The 13,197-nt window shown below is 34.1% G+C and overlaps 1 pseudogene; it reads left to right on the top strand.

Annotated features, from left to right (window-relative positions):
* Positions 1–10,317: 10,317 nt before the first annotated feature.
* LOC100732366 (coiled-coil domain-containing protein 112-like) lies at positions 10,318–12,641 on the top strand (annotated as a pseudogene).
* Positions 12,642–13,197: the final 556 nt, after the last annotated feature.

Here is a 13,197-nt window from a genome sequence, read left to right as displayed (position 1 = left end):
CTCCTACTTTCCACAATAAAATTTCCAACAAGAGAATGTTCATCAAATTTCATTATTTTATAGAATTCTCACTACTCAGAAGAAACTGTAAGTAATGAATAGAATTGTTAGTGCATACCTTTAATTGCTTAAGTATTTCTGCCATTATTATTCTCTTATTTCATGTACTTGGCAAGGATCTAGGTTGCTTATTGATTTCCTTTTGGAGATTCACATGGGAGGTAAGACAGAGAAGCTTATTCAGTATGCATGGTGCAGATAGTAAATTGTGTAGTACCTTACATTCAGTGACAGAATAGGGACGCTGAAATATTGCAGGTTTGGTACAGCTGTGAGGACGCTAGTTGGGAACAAATATAGAATGCTACTAATCTACTTTCTGTCTTCAGAGTCAGTATATCACTGACCATTATATCAAAGTGAAAGCAAATGTGAGTGAGAGGAATTTAAGACGACTCAAAAAACAATTTATTTTTCGTAAGGGATTTTAATGACAGCATTGCTCCCTCCCTCATTTATAACAAATAATCTGTTCTTTGGTATGTGATTTCCCCTTGAATTCTTCTAAATATGTGCATTATAATTTTTAGAAATATGTTATATTTTCTGTTTTAACTCTTTCAATGAAAGGTGTTTTTTGTTGTTGTTGTTGAATCTGGCACCTGTCTTTCATGCATATAAATTTCCTGAAATGCCTGGAGATAATTTTTTTCTTCACACCATAAAAAGCTCTAGCTTTAGTGTTTGTAGTTTGCAATGTCTCTTCAGCTGAAATAAAAATATTAACTTGGCACTTGTAAAGATTTAAGTACAGAAAAACTACTTTTAGAAGCTTTATGAAGGAAGGATTTATAGAAAGTTGTTCACTTACTTGGAATGTTTAAACAGTTTATATTCCATATGTCATAATTTACCGACCTTCATAGTACCAGTTGTAAGTTATCAAATCATTTCAAATTCATTGTGCCATTGTGACTACTGTGAGAACACTTAGTCACAAAATCCTAACTGTGGAAACTATTCTACAAGAAATGTCGAGAGCAGAGCCTTTGCAAATATCATGCATGCATCTTACGCAGCCATGAAATATTTGCCATGAAATTGAACCTAATTTAGATTTGTCACTTACCATTGAAAATTATAAATCATTTTATGATCAAATTAATTAAATGATGTGTCATCTATCTTCCTATCCCGGGCATGGGCAAGTGATACATGTTTTTGAAAAACTGGTGAATAATAAAGTTGGAATTTCTACCCCCTGTTGGTTGATAACCTGCTATAAAATAATTCAGTTTTCACTATAATATAAATTTTATGTAGCACAGATATAGAACATAGTAAAAATGATATATTCAGATGGCAAATGCAAAGAAAATCTTCCTGAGAGTAGTAGAATCTAATGTGAAATTTGAAAGATAACTGGAAATTATCCAAGTGGAGTGAAAAGTGAAAATTTACTTTCCAAGTATGAAAAAGCATCACTCTATTCTTTATAAGTGGCAAGGCAAGAAAGAATGTGACACCTTCAAAAACTAAAATAGGTGGAGGTTGCCTCAGATCATTGAATACAATATAGGAATTAGAAAAGAATATGCCATGTTTGGCTTCTATTTTAAATATATCATATAAAGTTTCCATAAAGAAACCGATGTGGTCAGAATTTCAATATAGAAAGCTGAACCTGGTTAAACTGTAAAAAATAAAACAAATTGGGAGTAGAAAGTGGAAGCAGGGATACTGATCAGGAATTTTTACAGTGTTTAGGTAAGAAAATGTACTAAGAATGTTGCTATTTTTGGACTGTGAGAGGATGAAACAAGCTCAAGGCATATAGCAGATTTGTATTACAGACATGTTGGTGAAAGTTGATTTAATGATTTTTTAATTATAAATGTATGAAAAAGAGCTGTCGTTGGCAAATTACCTTGGGACAGTGAAGATTAGTTTGGGATAGTTTATGCTGAATTGATAAGACATATATTTACATGTCCAATAGGCAGTTTTTCTGTATCAGAATCCTGGAAGAAAATAAAGACATATCCATAATGAATTTTAAGATTTTAATATAGGACTGCTAGTAACAGGTAGAGGTCAAGAAAACCAGAATGATTCATGCAAGTGCTTCAAACCAGGAAGATCCAGAATCCTTTACTCAGGGCTAATGTAGAAAGGTGATTAGTAACAGTAATTCAAGAAGATATGTAACTACACATGAGTGTCATAGTTAAAGACATGTGACTTTCAGTAAGAGGAAAAAGACTGTCAAACTGTGTTCTGTCAATGAAGGCACCTGTGGAATATGTATCCTGAACTTCTTTTACATTTGCCCTTCCATTTATTACTAGTCCTCACATTTGAAGTGACCCTGTTAAAAGTAAAGGGCTAAGCAGCTTAGTTCATACAGATCAGCTTTCTAGTCATAGAGGGTAAACAGTAATGGATAATGGGCATGGGGAAATCAAAGAGGGATATTCAGCGTGGACTTTCTAACCTGGGTTAAGGACAGGATTGTTAGGAGCTGTCAACTATAATGTAGGGGTCAATTTCACTGTGACTTTTGAGAGACAAATGAGCCCATTAGGGTAATCATATAGTGAAATTATAACAGAAACACATTAGAGTTTCAAATCTGAGTCTGATAAACTTTGCCCATGTATGGCCAGAGAGAAAATATTTCTGGCTTTGTGGACCATATGGTCTCTACCACCACAACTTACTATAAGAATTTTGGCTTGAACATAGCCAAAGGCAATATTTGTATGAATGGGCATAGCTATAATATAATATAAGTTTATTGGCAAAAAAGCAAGCATAAGTCTGGAGTTTATTACAATATTACATAATTTGATGGCTATTGATCAAAAGGAAGCTAGAGTTTCAGGGTGACCACAATAAAAAGAATTATCACAGGACAGCATGAAGGACAAATAGAGTTATCAGAGCTAAACTAGGAATGCAGAATGTTATAAATTAAAGAATAAAGAATGTTATAAATTAAAGAATATAAATTTGACAAAGGATACATCCCATAATAACAGGTAAAGCAGGAAAGTTTAATAATAAAAGTCCTAAAATAAAATTTTGATTGGATTTTGGGGATAGCAAGATCTTTGATGAGGCCAAGTTTCAGTGATGCTCCAGAAGTTAGACTTCAGTGAGTTCAAAATTAAACGTAAAATCACTGAACGCAGCTAACTCTAAAAGAGTTTCATTGCAAAAAGTAGAGAAAAGATATGCTAATTACTAGTGGTGATATAGAGCTGAAAAATATGTTTTCTAATTTTAGTTTATATTCAGTTGACACATCATTTTTTAAACAACAATTTATACATAAGATAAAGACTGTACTGAAAAAATATTTTAGTATAAAAATGGATGCCAGATATTTATATGTGAACAGGATAGAACAAAAGAGAGGTAGTACTAGAAGATACATGATACATATAATATAAATACACAATTGACAAAATAAAATGCAAGACCAAATGGGCAATAACAAACTCAGACTTTTAAGAAAATAAATGTATTTTCTTCATAATCAAGATGAATGAGTTTATAGTGGGATTTGAGTCTTTTGTCCATTATTTACTTCTGTATCTGCATAGCAAACTACTCCACCAAGTTGGCCAGGATTTATGACTCTTACTTCTATACTTTAGTGAGGTTCACTTGGCTAGTTTTTCTACTTCATATATGTTGACTGAGATCATTTATGTGTTGGCAATTATATAGAGTGGACTAGAGTTAAATGATCCAAAATGACTTTTTCCATAGCTAGTGTTTGGTTCATTTAACCAAAATTATGTTACTTTTTTCTCCTGTAAGATAGTTCTTTCGCCACAGAAGTTTATAATTGGATAAACATTAAGCTGCAGGTCCTCCAGAGACCAAGCCTCAGAGTTTGCACAGTATTGTTCTACCATATTTTACTTGTCATGAAGTCACAGGGCCAGGGTTTAAGGAACAAATACAGGACTACTGGTCATTAGAGTAAAGAGAGAAAATGTGCCATTGCTAGAGAGGATGAAGGTGGAGAGAAGCTGTTCCTAACATATTTGTCAACCATTTCCTACAAGACATTATAAAATATGTTCATTTTAAATCATTCCTATTTAGCTTCTTTCTCTCAACGAAATGGACTGATTATAATTAGAATGTATATGCCATGATCACTAATAGATAGGATTAAGGATAATCTTTATTTTACTCAAATCTTCCTCAAATTATAGGAAAAATATTTAAAGCAACTTGGATTGGATTCTATAATTTTTACCACATAAAATGTGAAAATGTTTCCTTAATGTCATTTCAAACACTAGAATCCAAAATACATTATTACAGCTCTCTGAATTCTGTGCTAAGATTTCTCCTTATAACTTGCTTTCTACTTTGTGATAAAGAGAAATTAAAATTTAGTTTCACTGAAACCTGAACCTAAAGGGTTGGGACAAAAAAAGTACTTTGGAACTACTTGGTATATTCAGTTGATTTCATGAAATATGACTGAAAAGTGATACACTCAATTCTTAATCAGAATTTAGATTAATATTTTTACCTGAATAGAGTCTCAGTGTATGAAAATCACTGAAATTGTAGAATATCTGAAACAACTTCAATCCATCATACTACAAAATATCATCAGTGCGCTTGAAAAACTACAGAATACTGTTTACTTGCCTATATTTGGTTCAAAAGTAGTCCTTCTAAAAACTAATAAGTAGTTCAAGGTATCCTATTTGACATCTTTCCTTAAAACTACTTTCATAAAATTTCTACTACATAAAAAAATTCTGAAGTTCACTATTGATTTTTGAAAATGCTTTTGTTTTGTCCCTGTTTTCTGCAGCCTTTTTTCTTCCACATTATCCTTTCCTTCCTCTGTAGCCATTTTTTTCTTTTGATTCTACGCATAAAATGTGCATATATATATATATATATATATATATATTTGAAAGTACCTATTGATAAATGCATGAATGTGATACTTTATGCCTAAATTCTTTTTAATTCAAATATATCACCAGGAGACAATTTGTGGAGAAAGAGTTTTGGGCTAAAGGAGAACAAATAAAATGTATTGAATTTTCTTAATAGGGAAAGTTGAGGTTGAACATAAAGAGAATACAACTGTGGTCTCTATCAGTTTTTATTTTCCTATCCTGGGGTATTTCAAGTTCTCTATAAACTAAGAGACACTAATTTGTAAGCAGGATGTACAGGTGCTTCTAAAGGATCCCTGTAATATATGGGAATATATCCAGCATAGATCAAGAAGCAGGATGATCATATGTCCTGTTTTACCCCACAAAATCCCAGATTATGCTACTAACTTCAATTATTCAGCATTCATTTTTACTCCCAGCTTGAAAAAGGAATTACAGTCTATGGTGTATCCTTGTAGTACTTATATGACAAAGTTCAGTGTAGTGGGAGAAGAGGGATGTGTTCCTTGACAAAGGATGCATCAAAAACACTGATGATATTTTGGAGATTTGTCTTTAAGGATATCACCTATACACTTCCATCATTTTAATTGTGGCATGGTGAGTTGCCATTTTGAAGTATCTTTTATTGTAGTGACTATCAGTAAAATAATCCAGAACACGAAATTAGCAACAGGAGACATCATTAGTGACTCAAAAACTGGGGAAAGACTGTGAGGCATCTCTGCACAGGAAAATAAATGGAAGAAGGACTGAAAACATAAATCACCTAATTAATGCCTCCGTACTTGTATGTGTGGCCTAGAAATTCTTTGGTGGCTTAGGCCATAGATAACACAGCTTAGGACTGAGCATTTAGAGAGTTGATTGCCAAGCAATTTCTGATTTATGCAGGACTTGATAATTGAGCTTTTAGGAGATATTACCTGGGTCATGTACCTTAATGAATTTTTCTTTGATAACTCTCAAAAATAATATTAAAAGGGAGACAACAAGTTCTTATTTTATGGCTGAAGTTTGAATAATTTCCCTTATTGCAAGTCATGGACAATTGGGGGAAGTATACAAATTAATATAGAATGATTTGGACCATCAGGTATTAGGAATTTTAGAAGTAATTGATTCCAGCTACTATTGGATAGATTTACACTGTTAGGCAGTATAAAGATTCACACAAAAGAGTTATTCTGTGATTTTAGCACATTTTAAAAGTTAAATTTTCTTATTAAAATATTGACATGCATTAAGGTTTTTTATTTTGTCTTTTTGAGACAGGGTCTTACTATGAAGTTCACACTGGCCTTGAGCTCATTTTGTAGCACAGGCTACTCTCAAACTTGCAATGATCCTCCCACCTCAACCTCTCCAGAGCTGGGATTGCAGGCATGCACCCCCATTCCCGGTTACTTTAAAATTCTTGAATTAGGTTAGCCATATTGGCATGGATCATTTATGTTCTTGATGCACTTTGCATGATTACAGACGTGCAGTGCAACAAATAGCTTGTGCATTTATTTGTCTGAATATTTTTGCACACATTGCTAAATATTAAAACATCACTTAAATTTCCTTTGTTCAGTTTAAGGCTTCTTTATTAGTGTTTGTCTTTTATCCAAGATAGTCCTAATGTGTCATGCTTATATCAACCTTACATATTTTCTCAGCAAAATTCAATGTTCATTTGTTCAACAATCAGATTAGATAATTCTTTGAATGGCATCCAGTGTATAGTTTCTATCACCATATTGCAGTTCATACTATTCACTTGTGATGATAAAATTAAAGATTTTGCCTTTGACAGAATAATCTTTGGTTAGCAGCAAAGAATTCTGCTGAATTGCTTTAAAACAGAAATTTTTTGCCTACAGCTAGCTCAAAGGTTGGGGTGGGCTTTCAGACTCAATTTTTAAAAATAGATAAATGGCATGATTTGTGAAGAGGTGTTTTAGTCTAATTTGAGCTAATTTAAGGTTGAAATCAGATTTCAAGAATTAGATCTACTTTGTACTCTCATTTACAAAAATCGAAATTAATGGTAGAAAAACTAGCCACAGATTAACCTTGTTAACTGCATAAAGAAAGCTCATTACTAAAAAATTGAGTGAATCTAATTCTATTCTTAGGCAGTGAATTTATACCAACACCACTCATGAGCCCTTCCACTAATATAATTCTAGGTCATTTAAGCAAATATGAGCCAATTTAAATAATTCAGCATTTGAGGCATAGCTTGATTCATCCTAGGAAACTTGAAATCTCAGAAACTCTTTTTAGATACAGTTAAGTCTCACTTCACAGTTTGAATCTCCTTTCAAGCCATAGGTTAGTTTGCTTCTCACACATAAGGGCATCAAGAGGAAAGGCCATGAAACTTTAGCTTATTTTTCTTTGGCTACTTGTCTTTGGATCCCTGTATTACTGTGTAGAGATGCTGAGACCAGCATGCTATGATGAAATTTAAGCCACGTAAGTAGTTCACATATAGTTTGTCAGACTCAGCTCCCCAAGTTATGCCCCATCTCATAACCAAAATGCATGGCTGCTTAAGTGAGTGAGGAGGCTTCCAAATGATTCTAGCCACCTGCCATTGTGTCATCCCAATTTTGACAAAGGTTTTCTCAGGTACCTTGCTCAAATTATACACAGAAGCTGTAAGCACAGTGAAATGGGTGTGTTATGTCACTGGGTCTTGAAGTCATTTCTATACAACAAGAGTGAAAGAAAAGTATGGTAAATGGTTTGAGTCTTCAAGTTGGTTAAACTTAGTCATGTCAATTTAACTGGCTTGAGAAGAACAAAGTAATAAAGCAAAATTCTAATTGTGCCTGACTGGGTTATGGTAGCATGACATTAGTTACTTTAGTGGGTTTCAAGACCCTGCTTTGGCACTGCACCCTTCTCTACTTCCTAGTTGCTATGAACTTAACAGATTTAGTACACAATGCCCTCTGCCATGATGTGTATGCTTTGCAGCCTGCTTGCCATGGACTGAATCCCCTGAAATCATGAGCCAAATCAAATCACTCTTCCTTCAAAGTGTTTGTGTTGAGTATTGCATTGAAGTGACAGAAAAACTGACTAATAAAAAAGGGAATTGCTTGTAAAGATTAAAAATAAAAAGAAGACAGTGACTTTCTATGAGCACTTCTGATATCTATAAAAGGAAGAGGTTCGCTAAATTGCCTATTTGCTTATTCAAGTAGAAAAGTAAAAAGGAGAGTTGTGAGGCCATAGAAAGCAAGAGGCAATGCATCAATATGGTTTCTTTGTTTTAGATGACAAATGAAGGTAAGTCATGTAATTAGGCTTGAGGCTTCCTGACAATATCTTTCTTAAGATGGCTGACTGTCTGGCAGTCATGGTGACTTTAAAATTCTGCATATTGGCTTTCTTGTAAAAGCTAAAATTTGGATTTGGTTTGAGTGGGTTAATTGCAGAGTAGAGCTGTAGATAGATCATTATGGGAGTCCTCACTGGACCTATCCAGGTGACAAGCTCGAGCAAGGGATGACAGCCAATTATTATAGGTTTTATATCCAAGATTAATAGGAGGAGAGTGTCTAAATATAGGCTGATCATAATTCAGATACAAATGTTAGAAATCAAATAGTAAGGCTAAAGGTATAAAAAACAGAAAATAAGCTAATATCATAGCTCAGAAGCAATTAATGTAAGAAATGCTGTGGTGAGTATCCAGGAGAGCTGATAGAAAAATAATGAACGATTCAGAGTTGAGTAATGAAGAGTTCAGAGCTTGATTTCTATAGGTCTTTGTTACCTAGTAGATCAAAAGACCAGAGTTAAGTATAACAGATTCCTATTCAGACCTTAACATTAATCTAAACTGAACCAACAAATAAGAAAGCCAGGGAATTGTGGGTCAGGTATTCTCCTAAAAATATGTTCCATAGAAAGACTATCTGTGAATATTTTCCAGGAGAGTATCAGTCTGCATCAGCCTGAAAAGCAATAATAAGTAAAAGAGGGGAGACAATTATAAGTACAATGGTACTTCATTTCATGAACTTAATTAGTCCTACAGTTCTGGGGAAGACAGTGCCTTCAGGTTCATGTGAAGATAGCCATGTTGTGTTTACCCAATATGGAGTTTGTGAACAGAAGCACAGTTTTGCCCAGTGCTTCTGTTCATGATCTGAATTGTTTATAAACAGAAGCATTTGTGACCTGAGGCATTACTGTACACCAGCTAGATAAAATGCTTTTTTGTGTTCTCCTTTCTCATGAAATGCTCTGGCCTTTACAGAGAAATGAACGTAGTGATAGGCAATGTGTGAAAGCTAATTGCATGACCGTCATCTGCTATAGGTCATTATAGTCCTGTATCAAAATTACTCTGAGAACAAAGGGAACAGAGAGAGGATCTTAGCCACTTTTAACATGCTGGGGTAAAACATTTGACACCTACAATGTAAAGGAGAAACAGATTATTTTGGTTCATATTTTTAATCCATTGTTGACTGGTTCTAAGGCAGTAGCGGCATAGAATAAGGGCCAGTTAGAGGAAACTCGCTCACACTTCCAGGTCACATTCCCAGGAAACTGCCTCTTCCAACCAGTTCCTAACTCCCAATAGCACTCTCAGTTATGGATTTATCAATGTATTAATTCAATTGTGAGTATCACCACCATTATATAATTATCTTTAAAAAGTCCCAGTTTTGAACACATGAGTCTTTTACAGACATTTCAGATTTAAACCATAACAAAATTCAACTGAAAGTGCTTAAAATATATTTAAGGACACAGTCTAATAAATCATTTATTTCAAGACAGAAATTGCTTATATTCTTCTCAGTTAAAATTCTTTAGTAGGAAAATTGCATGAACAATATTATTTGATATCATTGAATTTGGAGTAGCTCATATAATATATAGATGTTTTAAAAGTAAAAGCCCTACAGGTTTGTTATATACAATAACTCCAAAGTTTCTAGAATGACAGTAGAATCCGATATTAGTATGTAAAAAGTGTTATTGTTCTTCACAAGAAGAAGCAACAAAGTTATAATGTCACTAACATAGCAATGTAACCTACTATAAACTACTGTATCTATTTCCAAATATAAAAAAATAAATTGTAATAGACACTTGGTAGAATTTTGTGGAACAAATAAAATGATTTAACATAATGAGTAGTAAATGCAAGAACTGTGTATGTATAAACAATTTCATCAAAAATAATATACTCATAATTTCGGAGCCTTAACAATGGGCACACATTCTTTTATGTTCCTTAAAAAAATAAAGAGGCTATTTTGGATTTACAATGTTTAAACAAAATTATACTAAACTGGATTGTGTTGTTAACTTAAGAGCTAAATGGCACTGGGGGGTGGCGGGGTGGGGAACTATGCTGGCTCCACCACAGAACGATAGCTGCTTTGGTACTTCAGGTGGACTTCGTCCTTTTCAATTTCAAAACTGGAAGCAGAAAGTTAGTGGGACAAAGGAAAAAAATTCATATGCACAACAGATAAATGTAAAAATCAAGTTATTATCAGGTCCTGACCTAGACCCCCAATCTCCCAAATGTACGGTGGAGGTTAAATAGAAAGAGACAAATTGTATGATTTTTTTAGGGCTCCAGGAGGGTCAAAACCCTTAGTTAAGCTTGCGACCCCGAGGGTTAAGACAAAAGGTTTTCTGGATCAGTCTACTTTTATTAGGACCAGGACAAAATTCAGAGAAACTGAGGGAAGTGCAGGCAATGAGCAGGTCATTGGGAGTCACTTCAAGGACATCTCTAAGTAATGAATCAAGTCAATTCAGTAGCACTGTCTTATCATGAAGACGTGGTAGAAGTGAGACTGTAAGAGAGTAATTTCTGCAGCTACAGTCTCTATCTTGTTAATTGAGGTTGGAGCCAAGTGTCCGCAGGTGTGGCCTTATCTTGCCCTTTGAGGTATCTCTGGCCACACAGGCCACTGTAGGTGTCAGCCAGGACCAGTGATTCATAGAGGTTCACTTACTATGAATCAGCTACCATCACCAGGCAAGGGGCCTAGGTCTAGGACAGACTCACAGGTAAGCATAGAAAGCCAATTAGTAAAATTTAAATCCTGCTCAGAGCAGCTTCTTAGTGGTCTCCAACATGTCATTATTAGAGAAAAAGATAAACACAGTCATTTCTACAACCAGAAAAATGACTCCAGAATTGAGAATAGTATGCTGAAATAATTGAAAAATAATTTTCAACAGCAGGAAAACAGAAAGAGCAAAAATCCAGCAACAATTAGCCAAAATATATAATAAGGTAAAGAAAGTTCAGCATCAGTTAAAACATGTGGAGCCTACATTTGGTCTTGTTGAAAAGCTCAGAGAAATGATGGAAGAAATTGAAAATACAGTTAACACTGTTAAAGAAGAGCAAAGACTGATATCCAGTGAATTCATTAAGAGAAAACAGCAAATAATGAACATATCAAAAAAAATTGATTCATGGACTGTGGATAATTCAGAAGCAGAGAAAGCTTTCAGAGCAGTCTCAAGCAAAGTTCCTGTAGACAAAATGAGACCAAATTCTCTTCCAGAAGCAGCAGTAGATTTGGAAAATTCCTTCAGCAAACAGGAGGGCAATGGGAGGATGGGACAATTATGATCATGAGAATTTTGTAAAGATGAGAAACAAACACAAACGAAGCCCACAGTTTATAACAGAAGTTCTAGAATACCTTCCAGGAAAAGCTCAGGGTGAACGTCATTCAGCAACACAAGAAATAGTATCAAAAATTTCTGGCTTTAAGTGGGGCATGGTGGCACATGCCTGTAATCCCAGCACTCAGGAGGCTGAGGCAGGAAGATTATTGCGAGTTCCAGACCAGCCTGGGCTAGAAAAAGGAGCTCAAGGCCAGCATAGGCACCCTGTCTCAAAAAGACAAAAAAAAAAAAAAAAAAAAAATTTCTGGCTCTAGAACAAAGGAAAAAAGAGTCTATTCAGGATTGGAAAACTAAAAAGCAGCAAAAGAGGCAGGACATTTTCAAGTTAAAAGAGAAGGGAAACAATGTTTCTGTGCTTCTTCATAACAAACTGGAAGGTAACCAAAAGCAAAAAGGGGAAGAAAGAAAGAAATGGAAGTTGGGGATTGAAACATGGGAAAAACAAAAATGTATACAACTGTCCATGAAATATGCTTGTAAGTTAAAAGAAGAGGAAGAGAAAGAGAAAATCAGGAGAAAGAGTGCCAATGCCAGTTTAAATTACAATTACTAGAAAGTTATACTCAGCAGAAGAAAGAACAGGAAGAATTTCTGAGGTTCAAAAAGGACAAAAGGGAAAAGGTAGAAAAGACTGAAAAAAAGAAAATGGTTGCTGATGAAATTACCTGGTATCAGAAAGAGATTTATATAAACTTAAACTGAAAATTCTAAATAGACAATGAAAGAAAGAGGAAAAGGCAAAATAAAACAAAACAAATAAAAAAGAAGATTGGCAAAATTGAAGGAGAAGGTTGAACATAATGTTAGTAAATATCCTTCCAGGGTTTACATACCTACTATTAGGATGAATGGCCCATAAGCTTAGGACCAACAGGCTCTGAGCCGATTCTACGTATCCCACACAGGGCTATTCCAACCTGGAGACAAGGAACTTACGGAAAAATAGGAGATGATGGAATTGCTATTCATTTGATGGGAATTCTAGTACATTCAGTAATACCAGAAGAATGTGACTAACCACATTCTTTTAAATATTGCTGGCCTAGGCAGATTGATTATTGTGCTGTATGTAAATTGAGAGGTATTCTAAGTTGAATCATCATTAATGGTTCCTGTTTTCTACTGAGAGGGTATTTAGGGTATATGTTGGTTTATTATTGATAGAAAAATTTTATACAAACTTATGCTACAAGCATTATCCATTTAAATACTCAAAGCATTTCAAAGATACTTTGTTTTAGTAATGGCATAGCAAGCTAAATTGAGGCAGTCATAGAGAAACATTTTTTAAAACGAAATTTCGTAACTTGGAAGTAAGTTAGCTTGAATAACAAAAATACCACTTTTAAAAAAAGAGTTACAAGAAACTTAATGCTTTTTCTAAATTTAACAAATTATTAGTTTGTGAATTATATTTTTATATAATAAATATTTTGTATTTGAAGCATGGTTGTTTTAAATAGCAAATATTTATTTTAAAAATATACCACATATATCTTATTAATTCTATTATTGCTGTCATCATTTAGGTTCACTTGAGCTATTATAAATATTCTTTCAGCCCTGGTGCACT

This window comes from Cavia porcellus, unplaced genomic scaffold (assembly GCF_034190915.1).
Source record: "Cavia porcellus strain 051 isolate PalLab524CR breed Dunkin Hartley unplaced genomic scaffold, mCavPor4.1 scaffold_33, whole genome shotgun sequence".
In the NCBI taxonomy this organism is placed as follows: Eukaryota; Metazoa; Chordata; class Mammalia; order Rodentia; family Caviidae; genus Cavia; species Cavia porcellus.
This window is presented reverse-complemented; position numbering and strand designations above follow the sequence as displayed.